Raw genomic sequence first — 15,868 nt, forward strand, 5'->3', positions numbered from 1 at the left:
ATTTGATCCCATATACTGAGTCCTTTTTTTCTTTGTTTATAATTTTATTTTTGTTGTTGAGAATGCACAGTGTAGAACATACACCAATTCACCAGTTTCTACATGTACAATCCAGTGATACAGATTACAGTCTTTGAGTTGTGCAACCATTCCTATCCTCATCTCTGTGTTGTTACTCCCCCATTAACATAAACTCACTGCACCCTAAGTTTCCTATCTAATCTTTTGAGTTGCTGTTGTCAGTTTTATCGCATATAGATAGATCTTAAAAGAGCATGATGCTCAAGGCAAATCTTTTTTACTAGTTAAGGTAAACTGTTGTTTGGTTTTAAGATGACTTCAGTGGATATTTTTGGTTTAAGGTTTAAAGATTATCTCAGGGCAATAGTTGCAGCGGTTCTTGATCAGGATTCTTTTTTAGAATCTTTGATCAAAAAGTTTAGTATTGTTAGCTGGGCACCATCTAGTTCTTCTGGTCTCATGGCAAAGGAGGCAGTTGTTCATAGCGGCAGTCAACCATGCATTCCATTTCCTTCTTCTATTCCTGATTTGTCTTCTTACTCTGTTGCTCTAGGCAAACAAAGACCAATTGTTGTACCTTAGATGGCCACTTGCAAGCTTTTAAGATACCAGACACTACAAACTAGGAGTAGGAGTTAGAACAGAAGTGCTAAAAGTGATATTAGGCCAATTACATGGACTGTCTCATGAGACCATGACCCTGTACCTGCAAATAAGTAAACCAAATCCTGTGAGAGATGTTTTGTTGTACATAAGCAGCTGCAATATCAATTCTTTTTATCTTTGCTGTTTTGATTACTGTAGCTGTATGGTACATTTTGAAATCAAGAAGTGAGAGTCCTCCTGCTTAGTTCTTCTCATTCAAAATTGCATATTTTATATATATATATATCACACTGCATTTAATAGTTAATCTTATTACAGCTGTACAAATTAATGATATATATTACACCAGTTTCTTGTGCATCTGTTGCCCTTAATCAGTGCGATTTTTTCCATCCCCATGAATAGAAACTCAGTACTGTGTAAGCAACAACATCCCTTTTCCCACCCTCTTGTCCCTGGTAACCACTAATAAACTTTGGTCTCTATACATTTCCCTTTACTTATCTTTTTGTATAAATGTGGTCGTACAATAATTGTTCTTTTGTGATTGACTTATTTCACTGAGCATAATGTCCTCAAATTCCATCGATTTTACAGCATTTATCAGGAATCCATTTCTCTTTCTGGCTGAGCAATATTCCATTGTGTTATGTACCACATTTTATTTATTCATCCATTGATGGACATTTAGGTTGTTTCCACCTTTTGGCTTTTATGAATAGTGCTGCAGTGAACACTGACGTACAGGTATCTGTTTGAGTCTCTACCTTCAAGTCTTTTGGGCATATGCGTAGGAGTAGAATTGCTGGGTCATATGGTAGTTCTATTTTTAGTTTTTGAGGAAGCGTGACACTGTTTTCTGCAACAGCTGTACCGTGTTGCATTCCCACCAGTAATGGATAAGGGTTCCAATTTCCCCACATTCTCGCCAACATTTGTTATTTTCCTTTTTTTAAAAAAATTCTTGTTGACTGTTGTTGCTAGGTGCTACTGAGTCAGTTTTGACACATAGCAACCTCATGTCTTAGCTATCCTAATTGGAATTAGAGGGTATTTCATTGTGGTTTTGATTTTCGTATTTCTGATCGCTAAAGGTGTTGAGCACCTTTTTATGTTGTTTGTTGACCATTTGAATATCTTCTTTGGTGGTATGTTATTCATAGCCTTTGCCCATTTTTTGATTGAGCTATTTGTCTTTTTGTTGTGCAGTTATAGAAATTTTGTATATATTTTGAGTATTAGACTCTTATTGGATATTATCCTGAGAGATATTCTCACAGTCAGTAGGTTGTCTTTTCACTTTTTTGATAAAACCATTCGATGAACAAAAGTATTTAATTTTTATGAGGCCCCATTTGTTTATTTTGGCTTCTGCTTTTGTTAATATATCAGATAATGTATTGTTAAAAACTAGATTTGACAACGTTGCCACTGTATTTTCTTCTAGGAATTGTATAGTTTTAGTTTTCACATTTAAAAAAAAAAAAATTTTTTTTTTTTTTTTAAATTAGGTGCACTTAATTCATTTTCAGTGGGTTTTTGTGTATGGTGTGAGGCATGGAGCCTGTTTCAGATTTCTTCATATGGAAATTCAATTTAACCAGCACCATATATTGAAGAGACTCTTCTTTTCCCATTGAGTGAACTTAGCACCCTTGTCAAAAACCAGTTGACCATAGATGTGTGGGGTTATTTCTGGACTCTCAGTTCTATTCCATTGGTCTGTGTGTCTGTTATTATACCAGTACCAGACTGTTTTGATTATGGTAGCTGTATAAAACAAAACAAAACAAAAATAAAGAAAACAAACCCATTGCTGTCAAGTTGATTCCAGTTCACAGTGATGCTATAGGACAGAATAGAACTGCCCCGTACGGTTTCCAGGGAGTAGCTGATGGATTCAAACTGCCGACCTTTTGGTTAGCAGCCGAGCTCTTAATCACTGTGCCACCAGGGCCCACTTTGATTGGCAGTGAGGGTCTAATAACATTGACTCTTTCCCAGCTCCTTTTCTATGTACAGTACAAGGGCCCTAGTAGCTGAATAATATGGCTTAAATATGGGAAGTGAGAGTCTTCCTACTTAGTTCTTCTCGTTCATAATTGTTTTAGCTGTTCAGGGCCTCTTGCAATTCCATATGAGATTGAGGGTTGTTTTTTCCAATTCCATAAGGAAGGCTGTTGGAATTTTGATTAGGATGGCATTGAATCTATAGATCACTTTGTGTACTGTTGGCATCTTAACAATATTAAGTCTTCCTATCCGTGAACATGGAACTTCATTCCATTTATTTAGATCTACTTTGATCTCCTTCAGCAGTATTTTATAATTTTCATTGTGTAAGTTGTTCACATCCCTGGTTAAATTTGTTCTTAGGTATTTTGTTCTCTTAGATAGTATTGTACATGGAAATTTTTTCCTGATTTTCATTTCAGATTTCTCATTGCTGGTCTTTGGAAACCTGACTGATTTTTGTTAGTTTATCTTTAATTCTGTAACTTTGCTAAATTTCTCTGTTAGCTCTAGAAGCTTTCGTGTGGATTCTTTGAGCTTTTCTATGTATAGGGTCATGTCATCTCGAATAGAGATAATTTAACTTCTTCTTTTCCATTTTGGATGCCTTTTATTTCTTTTTCTTGCCTTATTGCTCTGGCTAGGACTTCTAATACAATATCGAATAGGAGTGGTGAGAGCGGACACCCTTGTCTTATTCCCCTTTCAAGGGGAAAGGTCTCAGTCTTTCTTCACTGAATGCAATATTAGCTGTTCCCTGCTCCCAGTTTATTTATTCCATATGTCTTAACATTTTCTTATTCTTTTTAGAAAATAATTAATTTTTTTGTTGCGCATATACACAGCAAAAACACCAGTTTTCTACATGTTCGATATAGTGACGTTGATTACATTCTTCAAGTTGTGCAACTATTCTCACCCTCCTTTTCTGAGTTGTTCCTCCTGTATTAACATAAATACACAGCCCACTAAGTTTCCTATCTGTTCTTTAGAGTTGCTGTTGTCAGTTTTATTCCATGTAGATAGATCTTAAAAGAGTATACAGTACTCAAAGCAGACATTCTTTACTAGTTAAGCAAAATTATTGTTCAGTTTTAATATGACTTCAGGGGATTTTTTGGTTTAAGGTTTAAAGATTATCTTACGGTAATAGGTTCAGGGGTTTGTCAGGGGAACCTCTGTGGCTCCAGAACGTCAGGAATCCATGAGAATTTGAAATTCTGTTCTGTATTTTCCTCATTTTGATCAGGATTTTTCTGTAGAACCTTTGACCAAAATGTTCATTAATGGTAGCCGGGCACCATCCCGTTCTTCTGGTCTCATGGTGAAGGAGGCAGTTGTTCATGGAGGCACTCAGCCACACATTCTGTGTCCTTCTCCTATTCCTGATCCTCTTTCTTCCTCTGTTGCTCCAGGTGAATAGAGACCAGAGACCAATTGTGCCTTGGATGGCAGCTTGCAAGCTCTTAAGACTCCAGGCACTGCGCAATGAACTAAGAGGTAGAACAGAAGCACTAACAAGTTACTAGGCCAGCTAATTGGGATGTCCCGTGAAACCATGACTCTGAACCTCCAAACCAAGAAACTATATCCCATGAAGTTTTTGGTTGTGCATAAGCAGTCTCAGAAGTTACTCTTTTTTTTTATTTTTGTCATTGTTGAATATCTAGCACAGCTTTTGTTAATTCAACTTTTTACAGGTCTACAGCTTATTGACAGTACTTAAGATAATCCACGTGCAATCCTACTCTTAATAAATGCTATTTTGCCATCATTGTAAACCAAAACTCAGTACTCCATAAGCAACAGCCCCCACTTACCCCCTCCCTCCTGCCCCTAGTAACCACTAATAAACTTTGGTCTCTATACATTTGTCTGTTCTTGTCTTTTAGTGTAAGTGAGGTCATACAATATTTGTCCTTTTGTGATTGACTTATTCAATCAGCATCTCTTCAAGCTCCATCCATATCGTAGTACATACTAAGACTTCATTTTTCCTGCTGGTTGAGCAGTATTCCGTTGTATTTATATACCATATTTTGTTATTCATTCATCTGTGTTGTTTCTACCTATGGCTATTGTGAATAGTACTGCAACGTACATTGGTGTACAAGTCGGCTTGAGTGTCTGCTTTGAAGTCTTTTGGGTATATATATACCTAGGAGTAGAACTGCTGGGTCATATGGTAGTTCTGTTTTTAGTTTTCGAGGAACTGCCACACTGTTTTCCACAACGGCTGTACGATTTTGCATTCCCACCAACAGGTAGGGTTCCAGTTTCCCCACATGCTTGCCAACATTTGTTATTTATTTATTTATTTTAATCTTAGCCATCTTAATGGGAGTGAAATGGTATCTCATTGTGGCTTTGATTTGCACCTCCCAGATGGTTAATGAGGTTGAGTATCTTTTCATGTGTTTGTTAGCCATTTGAATGTCCTCTTTGGGAAATGTCTTTTCAAATGTTTTGCTAATTATAGGATTGGATTATTTGTCTCTTTGTTGTTAAGTTCTCTAAGTGTTATATATATTTTGGTTATTAGATTCTTATTGCATATATGGTTTCCCAAGATATTCTCCCAGTTGGCAGCTTTACTAAAAGACTTTTAGTAAAGTCTTTCGATAAACAAAAGTTTTCAATGTTTATAATGTCTCATTTATTTATTTTGTCTGTTGCTGTTTGTTATATTAGATAATCCATTGCTAATAGCTGGGCCTGACAGCGTTGCCCTTGCATTTTCTTCTAAGAATTGTAAGGTTTTAGTTTTCAGATTTAGGTCCTTAATGCATTTTGATTTTTTTTTTGGTATGGTCCGAGACATGGATCCTGTTTCCTTTTTCCGCATGTGGAAATTCAGTTTTCCCAATACCATTTATTGAAAAGACTCTTCTTTCCTCATCGGATAGACTTAGCATTGTTGTAAAAAATCAGTTGTAGGTTTATTTCTGGATTCTCAATTCTATTCCATTGATCTATTGGTATACTAATACCAGGCTGTTTTGATTACTGTAGCTGCATAATGCATTTTAAAATGAGAAAGAATGAGTCCTCCTACTTTTTCTCTTTCAACATTGCTTTAGCTATTTGGAGCATCTTGTCATTTCATATAAAGTTGAGGATTTGTTTTTCCATGTCTGTGAAGAAGGCTGTTGGAATTTTGTTTGGGTGGCTGTTGGTTTTCATAAATGCCCTGAACCATACTGAGGAACTTTCCTTTTATTCCTGTCTTGCTGAGGATCTTTATCAAGAAAGGAGGTTGGATTTTATAGAAGGACTTTTCTGTGTCTTATAGAGATGATCATTGGTTCTTTTCCTTTGTTCTTTTAGTGTGGTATATTACATTGATTGATTTTCTAATTTTGTACCAGCCTTGCATTCTTGGTATAAATCCCACTTGATTGTGTTTGACTCTTTTAATATACTGTTAGATTCTATTCACCAGTATTTTGAGGATTTTTGCATCTGGGGATATTGTTCATAAGGGATATTGTTCGATAGTTTTTTGTGTCTTTCTGGTTTTTATATCAAGATAATGTTGGCTTCATAGAATAAGCTAGGGGTTGTTCTTTCCTTTTCTATCTTTTGAAAGTGTTTGAACAGGATTAATGTCATTTCTTCTCTAAATGTTTGGAAGAATTCCCCAGTGAAACCATCTGGTCTAGAACTTATTTGTTTATACGTTTTGATTACTTATTCGATCTCTTCATTTGTTATTGGTCCGTTGAGATAAGCTTTTTCCTCTTGAGTTAGTTTAGGCAGGTTGTGTGTTTCTAAGAATTTGTTCCTTTCATCTTGGTTATCCAATTTGTTGGCATAGAGTTGTTTATAGTATTTTATCATAATTCTTTTTGTTTCTGTTGGGTCAGCTGTAATGTCTCTTTTTTCATTTCTTATTTTGGTTATTTCCATCTTTTTTTTTTCTTTGTCAGTCTAGTTAAAAGTTTGTCAATTTTATTGATCGTTTCAAAGAACAGGCTTATAGTTTTATTGATTTTTCTCTATTGTGTCTCTGTTTTCAATTTTATTTATTTATGCTGTGATCTTTTTTAAATTCTTTTCTTCTAATAGCTTTAGATTTAGCTTGTTTTTTCCCCCCCTCATTCCTCAAGTTTTAAAGTTATATTATTTATTTGAGATATTTCCTTTTTATTAGTGAAAGTGTCTATTCTTATACATTTCCCTCTGATGACTGCTTTTGCTGCATCCCAAAAGGTTTGGTATGTTGTATTTTCATTTTTATTTAACTCTAGATATTTTATTTCTCTCTTGATTTCTTCCTTGATACATTGTGTGTTTAGTAGCGCATTGTTTAATTTCCATGTATTTGTGTGTTTTTTAGTTTTCCTTCTGTTATTAATTTGTAATGTTGTTATTCTTTTGTAGCCAGAGAAGATACTTTATATAATTTCAATTTTTAAAAATTTGTTGAGATTTGTTTTGTGGCTTAGCAAATGATCAGTCCTGCAGAATGACTCATGTGCACTGGAGAAAAGTGTGTATTGTTCTGATGTTGGGAGAAGTGCTCTATACATGTGCATTAGGTCTAATTGGTTTATGGTGTTGTTTAAGTTCTCTGTGTTCTTACTTCTTTTTAGATATTCTGTTCAGTATTGAAAATGTATTGAAGTTTTTAAGTATTATTGTGGCGTTGTCTGTTAGTCCTTTCAGATCTTTCAGTTTTTGTTTCATATAATTTGGGGCTCTGATGTTAGGTACCCCGGTGGCACAGTGATTAATTACAGCTCTCAGCTGCTATCTAAAAGGTCAGCAGTTGAAACTCACCAGCCACTCCACGAAAGAAAGATGTGTCAGTTTGCATTCATAAAGACTTACAGCCTCGGAAACCCTATGGGGCAGTTCTACTCTGTCCTGTAGATTCACTGTGAGTCAGAATTGACTTGACAGCAATGAGTTTGATGTTAGGTGCATACATGTTTATAATTGTTATGTCTTCTTGATGGATTGACCCTTTTATTATTATGTAATGTCCTTTTCCATCTCATAACAGATTTTGATTTAAAATCTATTTTATCTGATATCAGTATGGCCATCCTTCCTCCCTTTTCATTACTGGTCTCATGGAATATTCTTTTCCATCCTTTCACTTTCAGTCTTTTGTGTCCTTGAGCCTAAAAGGTGTCTCTTGTAGATAGCATAAGTATAAATCAAGGTTTTTTTTGATCCATTTTTCCACTCTTTGTCATTTGTGGAGAATTTAAACCATTACTTGAGAATGAAGGACCTATTTCATTCATTTTGCTAATTGTTTTTGTGTATCTTGTATCTTCTTTGTTCCACAGTTTTCATGCTTTTGTTATTTTTTGTGTTTTGTTTCTTTTTTACATTCTTTTTTATTTCTTCTTCCTTCTGTGTATATTTTCTACACCCTTTCTTAGTGGTTACCACAAATATTACATTTAACAACTTACAAGTGCACCGACTTATTTTAGCTGGGTGTCAACGTTGAACTTACAAACAACAAGTAACATACAACATTAACATACTTGAGCTCTACTCATGTTTGCTCCTCCCTTCCCCATTCTGTTGTTGTGACAGCAATTACTTCATTATCCATTCTGTGTCATTTAGGTTAAATTTGTACTTATTGCTTACACGTTTGATGTTGTATTGCTTGTGGAACTTAAATAGTAAGTTTACTCACTGGAAATACCATACAAGTAGCTCTTATATTTGCTTGTGCCATTGCCTTTATTGTAGATCTCTCTTCCTCTTTTTTTTCACCCTATACAGAGTTGAGTATCTGTCTAGTGTTCTTCCATTTCCATCTGGAAAACTCCCACAGATAATTCTTGCAGAGCAGGTCTGGTAGTTATGAATTCTCATAACTTTTGTTTATTTGGGGATGCCTTGATTTCACTCTTACTTTTGAATCACAACTTTGCTGGGTAAAGAATTCCTGGTTGACAATTCTGTTCCTTCAATACTTTGTCATTTCATTGTGTCTTGGTCTCCACGGTTTCTGAAGAGAAATCTGTACAAATTTTTATTGAGGACCCCTGTTATGGAGCCCTGGTGATGTAGTGGTTAAGAGCTTGGCTGCTAACCAAAAGGTTGGCAGTTCAAATCTACCAGCTGCTCCTTGGAAACCCTATGGGGGCAGTTCTACTTTGTCCTGTAGGGTTGCTGTGAGTTGGAATCGACTCGATGGCAATGGGCTTTATATGCTATACTGTATTGTTTTCTTGCTGCTTTTGGAACTCTCTCCTTCCCTTTGTTTTTCAAGAGTTTTATTACAATGTGTCTTGGTGTAGACTTCTTTTAATTTTTTCTACTTGGAGTTCACCTAACTTCCTGGATTTGCAGGCCTGACACCTTCTTCAGGCTTGGGAAATTCTTTGTTATTTTATCTTAGAAAATTGGTTTTATCTCTTTCTTACTGTCTTTTTTTCTGGAATTCCAAAAATTGTAATGTTGGATTTCCTAATTGTGTCCCACAGTTCCATTTGACTTTGTTCACTTTTATTCTTTCCTCTTGCTTCTCTTGAGACTTGATAAGTTCAGTTACCCTGTCTTCTAGTTTGCTTATCTTCTCTCCTATCTGCACGAATCTACTGTTGAATCCTGCCCTTGCGATTTCTAATTCCGTTATTTTATTCTTCAAGCCTAGTATTTCTCTTTGATTCTTTTTAATGTTTCCTGTCTTCTTATTGAGTTTTTTTTTTTTTTTGTCCTGATCTCCCTTAGTTTGTTTTCTGTGTGTTCTTTGCCTTATTTGAACATATTTAACATTGTTTTCTTGAGGTCCTCTGTTTTTAACCTGGCTTCCGTAGGATTTTCTCTTCTTCATGATTTTCATTTAATACGGCCATTTTCTCTTGTGTTCTTGTATGTCTTATGATTTTTTATTGGAACTGAGGCCTTTGTGTATTTTATTGTCGTAATTCTGGAACTCAGACTCTTCTCTCCCTAGGTGTTGTGATTTTATTTTTTTCTACTTATTTCTTCCCTGTTCCCCAAAAATCCACTAGAGGGTGCTCTTTCCCTTAAGCTTTCCAGCACTGATTTAGCAATTCTGGGGACTTGTGCCTACCTCCCCTCTTCTAGGGGAGAGTCCCCAACACTTTTTTGTTTGCATTTCACGGGCTGTGTTTGCCTCTCCTGGTTTGGCTGGGGGCTGGGTGGGAGGGATTTTTCTTAAGTACTGGAGAGAAAGTTTTTTCTGTCTTGTAAGATTGATGGGGGCTCTCGTCTCCCTGTTGATGTTTTTCTGGTTGCCTCCAGAAAGATATTTGGAGTTTGAAGTATCAGACTGTTGGTGAAATTTAAACTTCAATTTTCTCCTTGCCTTAATGAGCTCATTCTCTGTTTCTGAATGGGAGGGGTTCCTGTGTGGTAGAGAGAAAAAAGAAAACAAAGAAAAGGGGGAAAAAATAAAGAAGAACAGAAAAGAAAAGAAATGGGAGCTTTCTAACTTGATTACTGACTCCCTCTACCTTCAGCTTTTCGGCCAGTTGGTGTAACTATTGAACTGGTTTCCAGGGTTCTGAACTTGTTGGTTTTGGCATGTTTATTTGTTCTATATTATGTTTTTTTTTTTTTTTTTGGTGGTGGAGTGTAGATACACACCTCCCTAGGTTGCCTCTTCAAGGGGAGCCCGAGGAGTCTTTCGTAAGTCTGTGTCTGGAGGATTTTCCGACCATGGTTCCTTCCCCAGTGCCTGTCTGTTTGCTGGGTTTGGTTATCACCATGTGCTGTCTTCCGCTCTCTCCCAGGATTCACATGGCCCCAGATTTGTGGTGTGCCAAGATGACCGCTTCTGGGTCTGTGTTCTCAGGCTTCTCTGCCCTCTATGTCCTCACTGGGACCTGACTGCCTATAGGGTCTGGATCTCTCTGCATGCGGTATACCACTTCCTTCCAGGACTCACATGGCACCAGATTTTCCCTTGCATCTAGGTGTTCTTTCTATGCTCGAGTGCAGAGGCTTTTCTGCCCATGGTGCCCTCACTGGTGCCTGACTTATTGGAAACTTTGGGCCTCACTGCACTCTGTACCAGCTGCCGCCTTCCCCAGATGGCTGTGTTGTGCTTGGCAGGAGAGTGGTGTGAGGATGCCCCGTGACCCTCCACTCTTCCGCAGTCAGTATGTTGTTACCTTTACTTGATTGAGTGTTCCCTTTAGTCCTCTACTTCTTTGTTGGATGTTGAGAGTTCTGAGGCCCTCGATTTTTTCATTATTTGCTTGCTTTTTTCTGTGATAATTGTGGAGTTTCAGGTTGTGTGACTGCTCATGCCAGCATCTTGCTCCGTGTCCAAGGCATTTTATTAAATGTTCTCTGCCAAGATTTCACATTAGCTTAGAATGTAATTCAGTCTTTACTCTCTGTGCAGACATCTTCTCCAGCAAGCACTCGATGAGCCTATGGTTAGCCTCTTTGTTCTCTAGGTGAGCCAGCTAGATGTTAATACTGTTCTGCTACGAGGTAAGAGCCCCTAACTCAAACTTACGGACAATGGACTGAGACTTTTGCAAAGTACATTTTAAGAAGAGATGACTTTTTGCTTCTGAAAAGAAACCACTGAGCCCTCCAAGAATAACAAAAGGGACTATTTTGCAATTAAGCACATGATTTGGAGTGGAGAATTCAGATGTTGCTGTGCTGGTCTAGGCTGTTAATACTCTTCTTTTCCTCTTGTGGGCCCCCTTGATCAGGTAACACAGAGCTTTCATCCCTGGGATAGGGAATGTCCATTACCTTCTGCAATACAGGTTGTTTTTCCCTCCTTCTCCTGACAAATCAATTCAATGTTCCTTAGCTTTCAAAAGAAGAAATCTCTCTCCTTTTCCAAATCTTTAATGGTAAATTTCAGTACACTGACCTGCTGTGTCGATCTGTCTGCTTCGTCATCCTGGTTGCCTACACAAGGATTCTTTTTTACCACACCTGGGCTAGCGTTAGAAGTTGCAGTAGATCTCTGAATTGAAATGGGCCTCTGTGGAGCTGCACAGAGCTGGAACAGCAAGGGAAGGTGCCATTGCAGTTTCTTGACTTGTCTGGCACCTACAGGGTCATAGTCTTCTCTGTCATAGTTTGCATCAAAAAACTTGAACCAATGAATGAATTCCAAATTGTCCTGAAACTTTCCCTTTAGTACATAAAATAATATTGTCCACAGGAATTATTTTGTCAACACTTATCCTCTCTCTCTCTCCCTGTCTTTTGTTGACACTTATTCTCTTAAAACCTGCTTCTGATGGTTTCTGGATGTTTTCATATTGAGCTTCTTAGCTTGGAATTTCACTCAAGTCATTGGAGCTGGGAACAGCATGTCCATAAACTGAAAATATACAACCCCTGAGCACATCTGTTTTGATCTTTGTCATATTCAATTGCAGAGATTCATTGATCCAGCCAGACATGTCGTGTCGACTTAGGTTGTCACTGGTGACTGACATCAAGTATATGTTCACTGGCATCTTCGGCTCTTGGTGGAACCACATCCGCTGTCTATACCTGGCCCCGGTTCTGCCTTTACCTTGCTCTAACCACCAGACACTGCTTGCTCCCCTGACGCCTCTTGCCTGCCTGCACAGTGTTCCCTCACGTACCACCTATTCCGTGCTGACGTTATGGATCGTGTTTTGGGGGTCGTATCTACGAAATCTTTGCCTAACCCAAGTTACAAAGATCTTCTATGTTTTCTACTAGAAGTTTTATAGATTTTATACTTTGGTCTGTGATCCATTTTGAGTTAATTTTTAGTGTATGGTGCAAGGTGTGGCTCCGAGTTCATTATTTTGCATTTGGCTGTCCAGTTGTTTCAGCACTGTTTGTTGAAAAGGTTATCCTTCCTTCACTTTTAAATGTTTTTTCCTTTTCGTTCGTCCTCTTTACATACTAAGTCTCCCTTCAACTAAATACACCTTCCCTGGCCCTGTTACATCTTGAGCACATTATTCCTTTTCATTTTGCTGCCTCCTTGCCTTCTTTGTCCTTACCTTCTGCCCAGTCCTTGTCTTCTTCTAGTACAGTAACTGCCAGCAATTTCATTTCTGCTTTTTCAGTTCAAAACCGTGGCTCTCTTATAATTGACAACTTCCTAGGTGCTAGAGTCAGTGGTCTTTCCTTGGTCTTTATTTTTTCAATCTTCTCTAACATTTGATGCTGTTGATGTCCTTTCTCCTTCAAACATGTGTTTGGCTTCTGTATTCCCCTGACTCTTCCTTCCCCAATGATTATTCTTTGCAGCCTCTTTCTCTGGCTTGTCTTCTTTCCACCCCTTACACGTGGGTGTTCTCAAGATTATATCTATAATCAGCCCTTTCTTCTGTCTACAGTTTTCTCCCTTGGAGAACTCATCCACTCCCATAGCCTGCAGCTACACATCTGTGTGGGTGACTGAGCTTTCTTTCTTGCTCTTGACTTCTCCCTCAAATCTTAGCGGCTTACAATAATAGAGGTTTATTCCTCACTAATGTTAATAATCTACTGTGGTTTGCCTGTGGTTCTGAGTGGGCACCAAGAAGGATGAGCCATGAGGTCAAGGAAGCTGAAGAGGATCTGTAAGTCCCAGCAAAGTTAGAAAATATGGCATTATCATTTGTCAATTAAGTGTAAGGCAGAATTCATCATAGGCTAATATTTCTCCAGATATCGTGCATAGATATAGCATGCCATGCAGGCTTAGTGATGAGAGAGCCCTTTGAGGGGCAAACAATCACTCTTCCTTTCTTCTGTTAGTGTAAACACACTCATAAAATCACGGTGACAGAGCAGAGGCTGCCATGGCTGTTAGAGGTATTGTTACTGTTTATGTTAATATTTACTGAGTGTCAGCATCATGCTACATGCTCCAGAGACCAAATAATTAACTCCAGTTTCTGCCTGCTGGACTCTTATAATTGGGACAGACGGCAGTGCAATGAAGGAAATGAGGGAAGTGTATTAAGGCCAAGGAGAACGGAGACTGAAATCAGAAGCGCGTAGTGTCGCAAACATGCCAGCTAGCTTTAGAAAGGGCACTTGTGCATTGGCAGGAGAGGCATGTTCCCATGGTGCAGGAGAAGCTGCAGAGTGGTGACTGGCAGGCCCAGTGGGCCCCTGAAAGGCAAGGCCGGAATGCTCTGCCGCTGAGGGCATGACTTTGGACAATCTCTTTTGCCTCTGGGAGCCTGGTTACGTTAGCTGAAGTGATGATGAGGTGCCCCTGGGGCTGTAGTGAATTTTAATTAGGTCATGTGTGTGAAAGCATCCAGCCCGGGCTCTGGCATCTGGCTCCCCAGAGCATTCCCCCTGACATCTGTCATTCTTCTCTGTGTCTCTTGCCATTTTGGATCGGTGTTATGTTGCAGTGGACCTCCATGTAAACTTGGGCCATTGCTTAAGACCATCTAGGGTTTTGAAAATGGCCTAAACCAAGAATGGCAAAATGTACAACTTCTGCCTGTTGAGACGCTCCCTAAAAAAGCCTTTGTTGTGATGTTTTATGAAGGACAGGGCTGCTCTTTTCATCCTTTAAAAACACATCTTTAACAGCATTTTAGCTTGAAACCAGAGGCTTTTAGAGGTACAGATGTGGTTCTTTAACTTCCGTCGTGCTGTACTGTGGAAAGGTAGGGCCTCAGTAAATACCTTTTACAGAGAAACTTTCAAGTCCCTTCCAAACCGAACGGCCTGTGAATTAATGCCTGTCTCCCCAGTGATTAAGACAACTTCAGAGCAAAATAGCTGCATGTTTTTGAGGTAAGAACCAGCTTGCTTTTCTTCAGCAGCCTAAGTAAATGTGCTGCTATTTGCAATATTTTCTGTCAAAGATGACTTTTTGACATTTATTTTGTTGTGACTGTACTTCTAGAAAGACCTTTATATAATTCACTACAGAGAATTTTTAAGTCAACATTACTGGAAATTGGCAGGATTTCTAAGGCATTGTTGTGTTGACTTACTTTTCTGATGTTTGGCCCGATCACGTAACTACGTTGGATAGAGTGTCGGGTTTTGAGGATTGTATTTTACTTGCACATTAGTCAGATTTTCCTTTGAAACACTTTTTTAGGAGCGGCAGTAAAAAACAAAACAAACCAGTCGTCATCGAGTCAGCTCCGACTCGCAACACCCCACGTGTGTCAGAGTGGAGCTGTGTTCTGTAGCGTGTTCAGAAGTAGGTCACCAGGTCTCTCTTCCCAGTCACCTCGGGATGGAATCGAACCTCCAGCCTTTGAGTTAACCGTGGAGCTTGTTAGTTAACCTTTTACACCATGCATTTTGTTAATGCTAGTGTGAGGATTTGCAGAATAGTCCTCTACTGTGATGTAAAATTAAAACCAACGAAACAAAGCACAGTAAATGTGGGTGACATCGACTGTGCGGCTCATGATCCCAGGGCATTGAAGGGCCCCAGGTGGGCTGGCGTCTGGGCTCGGGCTTGGCTGGGGTCCCAGCAGTTGGTCAGCCATGGCTCCTACTCTTAGAACAGCACTTGTGTGGAGGATCTGAAGACCATTTATATGCAGAAGAGGGCTGTTAGGGAGGATCGAATTGGCTAACACAGAGGCTTTATAAATAGTAGGACTGTGTCTCCAGCCTTTGTTCATTCTGTTCACAACTAAAATTTCTTGGCAGCCTGTAACTAATGAGAACGGAAAAGTACTATTTGCAGAGATTTAAAACTAGCACACTCTAAAGCTCCCATGATACTTTGTCACTAATTGTTGCTTTTGCTGCTGTCTTGGGTGACCAGAGCCTTTTCCAAGTTGAGCTCTTGTCTCAGGTAATGAAAACACCACCACTCTGACCAAAACTCTGAGATGTGTAATGGGAGAAAGCCCATTTTGTCAGCATGATGATGTTACCACGTGCTCAGTGCTGGAGAGCCATGCTCAGTGCTCTGTGCTGAGGGTCCTCAGCTGGGCTCTGGGGTCAGTCTGGCGGAATCCAGTAACTTCCCTCCCCACTTGGCATCCATTTGTGAGTCAGGATCTCTGTGCGTGTACATTTGGGATAACAACTGTACTGGCATAGGCACTTAGGCGAGTACTCAGTAATGCCGACTACCGCTAGTACAGTTCTTCAAGGGAGATACTGTTTTTCCCGTTTTACTGATGAGGAAGCCAAGGCTTAGATAGCCAACAATTACTTATCTAAGGGTCCATTGCTAGTCAGTGGCTGACTTCAGAATCTGTGTGCTTAAGCGCTAAGTTATACTGGTTCATCTTCCATTTATCTGGAATTCTTCAAAGATGCACCTTGCTTTAAATAAATCTGATAC

General features: G+C 38.8%; 1 protein-coding gene and 1 pseudogene across 4 annotated transcripts in view; one reads left to right on the top strand and one right to left on the bottom strand.

Moving 5' to 3' along the window:
* Positions 1–15,868, top strand: part of NUDCD3 (NudC domain containing 3) — a 208,079-nt gene that overhangs the window by 71,852 nt on the left and 120,359 nt on the right. The window lies entirely within an intron of this gene.
* On the bottom strand, positions 11,245–12,077 carry LOC126082092 (microtubule-associated protein RP/EB family member 1-like; annotated as a pseudogene).

This window comes from Elephas maximus, chromosome 8 (assembly GCF_024166365.1).
Source record: "Elephas maximus indicus isolate mEleMax1 chromosome 8, mEleMax1 primary haplotype, whole genome shotgun sequence".
Taxonomy (NCBI): Eukaryota; Metazoa; Chordata; class Mammalia; order Proboscidea; family Elephantidae; genus Elephas; species Elephas maximus.